Source organism: Nyctereutes procyonoides, unplaced genomic scaffold (genome assembly GCF_905146905.1).
Source record: "Nyctereutes procyonoides isolate TBG_1078 unplaced genomic scaffold, NYPRO_anot_genome, whole genome shotgun sequence".
Lineage (NCBI taxonomy): Eukaryota > Metazoa > Chordata > Mammalia > Carnivora > Canidae > Nyctereutes > Nyctereutes procyonoides.
This window is the reverse complement of record NW_026575129.1, coordinates 2,433,797-2,445,194: the sequence shown is the minus strand read 5'-3', so window position 1 is coordinate 2,445,194 and position 11,398 is coordinate 2,433,797.

Below are 11,398 nucleotides of genomic sequence, written 5' to 3'. Positions count from 1 at the left end.
TAGTCTTTAGGTATCCAGCACCTGGGCCTGGGATGGATTAGAGCAGAGGAATATGGCCTCCTGGAGTGTAAACACTAGACACAGGAGGCATGGTTCAGAGTAGGAGCTCTGGATCAGTTTGCATTTGAAAGGTACTCTTGCTGGTAGGTTGTTTGCTGAGTCTAAGGATTGGCTAAGGCCAGACTGTCCCTGGTCAGGGAGGCCCCAGATACCAGGGGATCAAAAATACAGAAAATGAGAAAATATAGTTAATGCAGAAGTGGTCAAACAAAGACTAAGCTATAAAGGCAGAAAGTCATGAAGAAGCAGGCAACGAGGCAGGAGTATGACTTTTGGTAGAAGGCATATGAACAGACCAGGAATTATAAAAAACAACAACAACAAAACCAAAAACCAAAATAAAACAAAGGTTAGGAGTGCTCCCGGTCTGGGAGAACAGTAGCTGCATCATCGGCACGGAGGGACTGTGGGCGGTGGACTCCGGAGGAGGTGGGCCCCGTGGCCTCAGCCACCTGGAGTGCGGCCGCTGCAGTCACCAGGCAGGTCACAAGGAGCCCGGATCCCTATAGCTTCTGGCTCCAGCAGCCTTTGTGCTGTCGTTCTTGTTCACAGGCTAAGAAGATCCATGCCAGGCAGGAGGAAAGGGCCCGTAGAAGAATAAAAAGGCAAATTCCCCTGATATTCGCCCCCCCCCCTTTATCTGGGAGGTGATAGCTTTCCTGGAAGTCCTGCCCAGTAGATCTCTTCTTACACCTCCCCCAACACTGAGCCACATGGTTTGCCCCAAGAAGCAGGGTGCCTGGGGAGGTAACTGTTTCTAACATTTCGGCCTCAAGCAAAATTGTGGTTCTACTGGTATAGACGGATCCATGAATCCACACGTGAATGGGTTGCATTTAGTAATGTCTGCCACAGAAGGAAAAAGGAAATATGAGCTTGTCTCCCTCCACTAAGTGAAACAGACCATATAAAGTATTTAGTACAATGTCTAGCTTATCGTATGTGCTAAAAAAGAAGAAAGAAAGAAAGAAAAGGAAAAAAGAAAAGAAAAAAAGAAAAGAAAAGAAAAAAAGAAAAGGTTTGCTGCTTCTGTTACAAAAAACAGAGTCCATCAGGATGTTCAGTCCCATTAATTCAACAAATGCCCTGCACTTTGACAGTGTTCAGGCTTTAGGTGCTGGGGGTTGAGAAAGGGAATAAAGTGTGATTCCTTCCTTCTAAGAGCCTGGCCTTGTGCAGACAGATACATGAGGACTTAAATGTGATAAAAAGTTCAGCAAAGGCACCCTTGCAAGTTATAAGAAGTGGAAGTTATAAGAACTTGCGAGCACCTGGAACAAATGAGCCCCTCACCCCACAGATGAGGAAAGTGGGGGCCACCAGGGAAGTGAAGGGGCTGGTAGCCCATTCCCTGAGAACAGAGCCTGCATCCCAAGCCTCCTGACGCCCCCAGCTGCTGCTCCTCCTCTGAAACTGCCTTGTTGAAAGTGACTTGAAAATATGAAGCTGGGGACACCTTGGTGGCTCAGCGGTTGAGCGCCTGCCTTCAGCCCAGGGAGTGACTCCAGGGTCCTGGGATCGAGTCCCACGTCGGGCTTCCCGCATGGGGCCTGCTTCTCTCTCTGCCTGTGTCTCTGCCTCTCTCTGTGTCTCTCATGAATAAATTTTTAAAAATCTTTAAAAATGAAAAGAAAATAAAATATAAAGCTGGATGAGGAGACCAGAAGGACACCAGAAATGCCCCGTTGCCCTTGGGGGAGGCAGGTGGGCTGTCTCCGGGGAGCTCTGGCCCTTGGCCCCAGGGGAAGCCCCACCAGCAGCAGATCAGCTGAACTCGCAGGGCTGTGTCGCACGTGTGCCAGCACGACAATGAGGACCCCTCTGAGTGGCGGCTAGGTCAAGACTTTTATTCACTTTGTGTTTTTTAATTAGCAATACTGATTTTTCTTTTTCTTTTAAGATTATTTGTTTGAGAGAGAGAGAGAGCACCGAGCAGAGGGAGAGGGAGAAGCAGATTCTCCACCAAGCAGGGAGCCCGATGTGGGGCTTGATCCTAGGACCCTGAGATCATGTCCTGAGCTGAAGGCAGAGGCTTGACCGACTGAGCCACTCAGGTGTCCCCAGCAATCTTGATTTTTCCAAGGATTGCATTAAATCAGCAAATGCTTCTTTGTCGTCGTCTCCTTATTCTCATTTTTTCAAGATTTTCTTTATTTATGAGAGAGGCAGAGTCACAGGCAGAGGGAGAGGCAGGCTCGATCCCAGGACCGTAGTAGGATCACGCCTGGAGCCGAAGGCAGACACTCAACCGCTGAGCCCCCTGGGCGTCCCAGCAAATGCTTCTTGTATAGTCCCCCACACTATTGAACAGCATGGGTCACCAAAATGTGGAAAAAGAATGAAAATTTGGGGTTCTGCTGCATGATGTAAGATTCGATGAGGGAAAGAACCATAAAATGTCACTCAGGAATATTTTAAAGATACTAAATGTACTCTGTTCACTACAATGACCACCGTATTTGTTAAAGAATACTTTGTTTTAGAACACAGGCAACACCCTTTTTGAACTTGGCCACGGTAACTTCTTGCAAGATACATCCACAAAAGCAAAAGAAACAAAAGCAAAAATGAACTATTGGGACTTCATCAAGATAAGAAGCTTTTGCACAGCAAAGGATACAGTCAACAAAACTAAAAGACAACCTACAGAATGGGAGAAGATATTTGCAAATGACGTCTCAGATAAAGGGCTAGTTTCCAAAATCTATAAAGAACTTATTAAACTCAACACCAAAGAAACAAACAATCCAATCATGAAATGGGCAAAAGACATGAAGAGAAATCTCACAGAGGAAGACATAGACATGGCCAACATGCACATGAGAAAATGCTCTGCATCACTTGCCATCAGGGAAATACAATCAAAACCACAATGAGATACCACCTCACACCAGTGAGAATGGGGAAAATTAACAAGGCAGGGAACCACAAATGTTGGAGAGGATGCAGAGAAAAGGGAACCCTCTTACACTGTTGGTGGGAATGTGAACTGGTGCAGCCACTCTGGAAAACTGTGTGGAGGTTCCTCCAAGAGTTAAAAATAGACCTGCCCTATGACCCAGCAATTGCACTGTTAGGGATTTACCCCAAAGATACAGATGCAATGAAACGCCGGGACACCCGCACCCTGATGTTTCTAGCAGCAATGGCCACAATAGCCAAACTGTGGAAGGAGCCTCGGTGTCCATCGAAAGATGAATGGATAAAGAAGATGTGGCCTATGTATACAATGGAATATTCCTCAGCCATTAGAAACAACAAATACCCACCAATTGCTTCAACGAGGATGGAACTGGAGGGTATTATGCTGAGTGAAGTAAGTCAATCGGAGAAGGACAAACAGTGTATGTTCTCATTCATTTGGGGAATATAAATAATAGTGAAAGGGAATATAAGGGAAGGGAGAGGAAATGTGTGGGAAGTATCAGAAAGGGAGACAGAACATAAAGACTTCTAACTCTGGGAAACAAACTAGGGGTGGTGGAAGGGGAGGAGGGCGGGGGGTGGGGGTGAATGGGTGACGGGCACGGAGGGGGACACTTGACGGGATGAGCACTGGGTGTTATTCTGTATGTTGGTAAATTGAACACCAATAAAAATTAATTTATTAAGAATAATAATAAAATAAAATACTAAAAAAAAGAATACTTTGTTTTGTTTGCCATAAAGTATAGCACTAGCTTTTGTGGGCTTGCGTTTAAATGAAGTTAATGAAAATCGAAGACTGGCTGGCAGAAACAAAATAAAGTCACATCTGGAAACAGCTGCACTTGTAATTAAATGGCATTTAATGTGACTAATATCAAAAGGGTGAGTTTTTCTCCCTCTAGCATTAGGGATGCAAAATTCAGGCTTCGTAGCTGCTCTATTATAATAGTTTTGAGTCAGTGGGTGTTTAGAAGTCATTCTGATATTTATAAAGGAAAACCCCCAGTGAGCTATAGAGGAGATTTCAGTCAAAAGAAAAAATGAACAAGAGCTGCACAGTTTGAATTTTGAGAACTGACATAAATTTTACAGGCTTTTTTTTTTTCCTAAGCATTAACTGTTCAGTGTTTCAGTTCAATGAAATAAAGGCCTCTTGTTTCCCATACCAATCAAGTGACCTCCTGCCTTGCTGTAATTAGTGGTAAACTTCAATATGCAAGCTAAAAGACCACCTAATTAAAAAGTGTAATTAATTTACATAGATCATTCAAAATGGCTAGATTAGATAGCTTATGGAGATAATGTCAAACTCTTTGAGCTGCTTTTATTGGCTTCTTTCCCTGCTGTTCCTCAGGTTCTGAGTATTTTCATGGGAATGAGTTTATCAAAGTGGGAAGGGCTTCGAGGTGAGGGTTTTAGCTAATCACTGCTAAACATTTAAAGCTTTGCAATTATTCTTTATCAATTACTCAAGTATAAAACAAAAAAAAAGGGGGCCTTATCTTCCTGCTTGGTGCTGAGTGGCCTAATTTTATTAGTGAATATTTATTAAGTGCCTGTTGAGTGCTAGATGCCACTCAAAACACACAGTTATTTTAGAGCCTGCCATGATTAGCAGTGACTCCTCTCTCTGGGCCAGACAGCACTCTGATTCTTCAGGTCACGAGGAGATGGCTGCAGGATTCAAAAGCAAGATAATGGTTAAAGGGTTTCTCTTCTCCTTGACTCATACTTCACAATAGCAAGCAATGTCCTGTATTATCTACTCTGTAGTATAAACAGTTTCAGACTCCAGAGCTTGGCCAAGCCCCTGGGTGACAAGCAGGAGGCTGTTCCAATGGTGAGGGAGGAGAGTTCTGATTTCTTGCCTTCCCTGGTGTAGAGATTGGGCCTAATGGTGACATTCAATTACAAATTTCCTTCCCTTTACATGAGTTACAAATGGAGAAATTTCCCCCCAGTCATGTGTGGAGGAAATCTTTCCGGAGGGAGATTAATCAAGCAGGGCTTCTAAGCAAAGAAGTTTCAGACAAGAGATTTGTTAACACAGGCTCTCTTTGGGAGAGAATCCCAGGAAACTTGGCAACACCTTGCCAAAGAACAATAGATAAATCATCACCCTCTTTAGTTTCATCTGCTTCTCCTAAGAAGGAAAAATTGTCACAACATTAGATGATCTTGGTCTAAGTGTACAGGGTTGTCCTGAGAGTATCTCATAAAAACAGCACATGCCAATTTCCTCCTCAATATATTTGACAATATATATCATGGTGACATGAACTTTCTGTAAGTTCTTAGTAACTGGGGGCTCTGAATCCTTTGTTAAGGAATCCTCCCCTCTCCACGAGATGAATTGTTGTGTTATAAGTGTTAGAACCCAAATTCCGTGATTCAATTCCTATGTAGCTTCCTAAACTTTCACCTTTTTGTTCTCTGTAAACACAACCCGAGTTCCACATCACTTTCTATATACCTCAGTTTCTTCATTACTAGGCTTCAGGAACTAGCATCATAATCAAGTAACTTAAAACTTTGATACAATCAGTTAAAACAATAGCAAATATCAACTAAAATAAAGTGCTCAGACATTAGTGCACATAAGAATCTCCTGGGGAGTTCAGGAAAAAAGAAATCCAGGTGCCCAGGCTGCATCCCAGACCAATGAAATAAGAATCTCTGTGAGGAAGGATCCAGGTGTTGAGAGTATATCTCGTGTGACTGAGCCATCAAAGCTTCTTATTACATGTTTCTGAGTTTTGAGATGGTTTGTTAGGAAGCACTATTGTGATTGTAGCTCTCTTTTACACTCACTCATTCATTCCTTTGTTCTCTGAATAATGATTGAGTACCTACTAGGTGCCAGAGGTTTGCTAGGTATTAGTGATACAGTGAAAAACAGTGATGGCCAAAGGTCCTTGCCTTAGTGCAGTTTATGATCTTGTGATGAGCAAAAAAAGTGAACACACAGCTATATATTTTCAGTTATCATTTAGAGCTATGGGGACAAATCACTCCACAGTAATGTGAGATGAGGAAAAACAAAGTTGTATCTAAAAACCCATATCTTATGATAAATTCCAAATAGACTGAAGGCTTCAATTTTAAAAATGAGGAAAAATGGGAGACCCACAAGCCATAGACTACATAATGCCATAATCAAAATCAAAAGACAAAGATTAAACCAAGAAAAAATATTTGTAAGTCATACGTACAGAGGGGTACTTTTCCTAATGTATATAGATCTCAGGGACGCCTGCATAGCTCAGTGGTTGACCATCTGCCTGCAGCTCAGGTCATGATCCCGGGGTCCTGGGATTGAGTTCCACATCAGGCTCCTCATGGGAGCTTGCTTCTCCCTCTGGCTATATCTCTGGGTGTCTCACAAATAAATAAAATCTAAAAAACCAAAACCAAAACAAAACAGCCACTATATAGATTTCAGAAAATTAATAGGAATAAGATCCATAATCAAATATAAGAAATGAACAAATAATTCATAGAAAAAAGAAATAATAATGATTCTTAAATATAAGAGAAATTCAATCCACATGTAATAATAAAAATGCATGCTAAAACTATACTGAGGGGCACCTGGGTAGCTCAGTTGGTTAAGCACCTGACTGGTGGTTTCAGCTCAGGTCATGATCCCAGGGTCTTGAGAGCAAGCCCTGTATGGGGCCCCCACTCAATTTGGAGTCTGCTTGAGATTCTTTCCCCCCTCCTTCCCCCTCCCTTTCTGCTCCTCCCCATGTGCTCTATCTAAAATAAATAAGTAAATAAGGTCTTTTTAAAAATAAAGCTACACTGAGATACTGTCTTTCACTCAACAGATTGGCAAAGATCCAGGAGATTGGTGATACACTGTGTTGGCCAAAGTGAGGAAAAATAGGCATTCTCATACACTGCTGCTACAAGTATAAATTGGCACGACTTCTATGGATGGCAATTTGCTATAAACATTTTGTCTTAGTGCTTTGTTCCACTTCTATCTTATTCTACAGATGTATTTGCATATGTATGAAATAATGCAGTATTGTTTTAATGGCAAAATATTAGAAACAACTAAATGTTCATCAACAGGGGATGAGTGAAATAAATTATGACACATCCATGAATACTATGTAGCTGCAGAAAAGACTGAGAAAACCCTTTCTATGCTCACACAGAAAGATACATCAATTGTTCTGTTAACCAAAGAACAAAAACAAGGTGTGAGATGGTGTATAAGTATACTACCTTTTGATGAAAAAACATATAAAAGGTAGATTAGATACAGGATAGATACAGACATACACACATAGATACATAAATACATAGGTAATGTGAGTGTAAAAAAGTTTTAAAAGAATATAGAGATATCTAAATATTTGTCTTTATATGCTTAAATTACATCAGGGAGCATACAGAGGGACCAGGAATTTTTATCTCTTGTGGGAAAGAATTGCATGGCTTTGGGATCGGAGCAAAAGGGAGAGTTTTCACCATTTGCTTTTCTCTAATTTTAGAATTCTGAGCCACATCATTATTTATTCACAAAATTAAAAAAGTTTAAATACTGAATATACAGTATAAAATTAAAAAGAAAATTTCCAAGGGGTAGATTGTGGCACAGTGGGCTGGATTCTGAGTGAGATAGGTTCTTTGGGGAGGGGCTGTCTGCTGGGGTGGCATTTGATAAAGAACTGAATGAAGGGAGGAAGGGAGCTACAGGAAAGCTTGGGGGAAAGGAAAGCATGTCTGTTCAAAGTAAAGTCAATGCAAAGGTCTTGAGGGGGATGTCTGGGATTTGGAGCAGCAGGCGAGTGTTTGGAGATGTGGTCTGAAAGGGACCAGGCCCTTGGTCCCGATGGGCCTTGTAAGTCATGGTGAGGGATTTTTGAGTTGATTATACGTGATAGGAAGACATTAGAGGTTTTATGCAGAAGAGTTATACACTGGGCCTTCCATTCCCACCTCTGGGCAGAAAGTAGCCTGACGGGAGGCCAGGCCAGAGACCGGGAGAGGAGGAAGGAGGCTCTTGAGGGTGTCAGATGGTGGTGGCTTGGACTGTGGCAGTGAGAGAGCGTGGTAAGAAATAGGTGGATTTGGGGATATATTTTGAAAGTAGAGCCAAGAAGGTTTGCCACTGCATCAGACATGGGGGTAACAACAAGGGTTGTTTCAAGGATGACTTGAATTCTTTTGGCTTGAGCAACTGGGAGAATATTTAGTGAGCACATACTATACTCTGGACACAAGACATACATGGAAGCTGCCCTCAGCAAGCTCACCATGTCGTGGGAGAGCCAGACAATGAATAAGCACGCACTTAATAAACTCAATGACAGCCCTGGGAGAGGGTCAGGAGGCAGGGGCTGGATGCCGGGTTGGCAGCAACCGCGAAAAGAAAGGGCCTGTATTAAGAGTGAAGAGCACCATGCCTGGGAGAGATTTAAACTAAGATCTGAAGGTGAGAAACCAGATGTGCAAAGAGTGGCAGAGGGAACAGCATGGCAGGGGAAAGGGAACAGCATGTGTAAAAGCCTTGAAATAGGGGGCAGGCGGTTGTATGAACGCCCGCAAGTCCAGGATGGCTGGTGGGGAGCGCACCAGAGGGATGGAGGCGGGAGGTAAAGGTCAGGCCGGTGACAGGGACTATCGTGTGGGCGTTTTTATTTCTGAACGGCCATGAAAGATGAATGTTTTGTGACTTTAGGACACTTTGACACAAAGGGGCGGGCCTGGGATTCTGTCAAGACATGGCCTCAACAGATTTGGCGCTGGTTACCTCATTATTCCATTACCACCCTCCTTTTCCTTCTAAAGTTGGCCTCCCGATATTTTCTTGATATGAACAACTTTTCTTTCTCCAGATCCTCTGGTTCCTCAGGAAGACAGAGAACTTGGAGCTCTTTGACCACCCAGAGCTCCTAGTGTTGGTGGGACCCTCGTTGAGGGCAACTTTTGTCTGTCACACGTTGGCCCACTCTGCCCCATTCCCTCATGAGATGGAGCAAAATTTGGTGGCCATGAACAGCTAAGAAAGAACAAGGACAACCAAATATTGGAATCAAGAGTTCTCAGCCTCAAGTGACCACGTGGTAACCTGGAAGCGGCATGAGAGCCTGCGTGCTGTCACTATGTGAGGCAGCCTTTCCTCCATCTACCACAAGCACTACACCAAATTTCAAAAGGGGAAAAAGAACAACCTAATGGTGAGCTGATGAGCTGATCAATATTCTTAATTTACCTCTTTAGCTAGGCCCCAAATTGAAAACAGGACTGTGAGAATTTCAAAGGGCTGCCACCGTGACACGTCCCTGCCCCCTGAGGAGCAGTGGCTTCTTGCCAAGTATTGCTGCCGCGGTTTGGGGGCACCTGCCTGGGACAGCAGGGTACTCCTGCTGCTTGGACACCTACAGATCTGTGGGAGCTGCTGCAGGGGCCACCAGTATCAGGTTTGGTTAGAACTTTAACCCTCATGAACACCCCCACACCTTCGCCATGGATTGGAACACAGCTCCAGGGGCCAATCCTGTTGTTTCTAGAATCACTGTGCTCAATCTCAGCAAGAATATGAGAGATTTGTACACGAATGGATGGAAATTAAAAGGGTAAACCACAAACATAGTAATAGCTGTCACTGAACTAGCACTTACGACGTGTATGTGTTTTGCCCCTAGCCCTTTAAGGCTCAACCTCATGAGTTGTGTTCTGATCATCCCCATTTTACAGATAATCAGTAGGGTGTCTTTTAATAAGAGTTGCTACACTTAATTAATGCTTGATGGAAATTTCATCCAAATTTTGGTGGTTTCTATGAAATGAATCAGGGTTAATCCAGGAGAGTGCAAAGAGACCTGGGGGTTGGAAGACCTGGATCCCATACCTAATTCTCCACTAGCCATTATGAGCCTTTGGCTTCTCTGGGCCTCAGTTTCTCATCATTAAAAATAAATCTGTTAGTCATTCATCCCTAAGGATTCCTGGTTCTGATGGCAGACCCTCACGTTGGCACCCTCTATTTTGTCTACCTCAAATTTCAGTCCAGTCCTCTGTTCAAAAACTAAGTCTCTCACCAATAATGAATCACATGGCAGACTCTGCACTGAGCTCACTTTTCAAGGCTCAAATCTGAGTACAGAGCTGGAGAGGGAGAACCCAAGTTCAGTTGCAGAGGCTACTCCGGGCTTGTTGGCAACGGGGCCATCTTGACGCCTCACTGTTGGTCTCATTTTGGATTGCTCTGCACAGAGCTGACCCAGTTATGCCCCATCCTATGTGGGAGACATAAATCCAATAGTAATGACCTCTCCTTCATAATTCAGACGGCTTAATAAGTGTAATTTGAATTGGAGTACCTGATTTCCAACTGCTGTTGAACAATTATGCCATTCATTCATTCTTCCTTTCATTAATTCACTCAACAAAAACTTTTTTGAACATTATGATGTATTAGGCACTGTAAGGGCTCTAGGGAAACTAAGGTGAGGAAGACTAAGTCTCAGCCCTCACAGTGCTGGTTTTCTACTCAGATAAAGAGGCAAACAACAAGCATGTAGCACCGTTTCAGGTAGTGGTTAGTACTCTGCTGGAAAAATAAAGCAGGGTGAGGGATAAAGGATAAACGATGATGAATATATTTGACTCTTTGGAGGAACTTTTTTAGATTTGGGAAGGGGATACAGAGGAAGCCTCTGTATAGAGATAACATTTGAGCAGATACCTGAATAAAGAGAGAGCTAACCAGGTCCAGAGAAGTGTGTTTCAGGAAGAAGGGACAAACAGCAAGGGATCATAGCTCTGAGGTGGGAATGAGTATGGCACACCGGAGGAACAAGAGGCTAGTGTGTATGCGGATCGGTGGTGGCCTTCCACCTGAGACATGAAGGCCTTCATTCCTGACCTGACCTGTCACAGGTTAGCAGTTAAAAGTATGAGCTGCAGGGAAGGAATCACACACAGTGTGACTTTAAAGATGACAAAATATGTGGCAAGATAGCCAGGCCTACCCCCTAACACTTGCAGGACCTGGAGCAAGAGAAAAATGAGAAGATTAAATACTATATGTCAAAATATTTAAAAATTATAAAGCAAGCTAACAAATTGCTACATGAAATATATTCTATTTCCTTCTATTATCTTGACAAATATGTCTTCATAACAGCCTGGGTGTTCAAATTGAAATTCATAATTTTTGGAGTCCTAGCCCCCAGGCTCTGAGCTTGCTGCCTTTTCTCTTCCTACCAACCAGCTGCATCCAGTGCAGCAAGGGGCCTCCCCCATGCACAAGTGGTCATCCTAGCCTACTTGTCCAAGTTCCAATGACATCCCACCGAAGCAGCTGCCCCTCTGGTCTTGAGGTGTGTATGCTGCAGATGGACTGACATGGGAAGAAGCCCACATACAGCCTAGAAGCAGGAGCAGGACT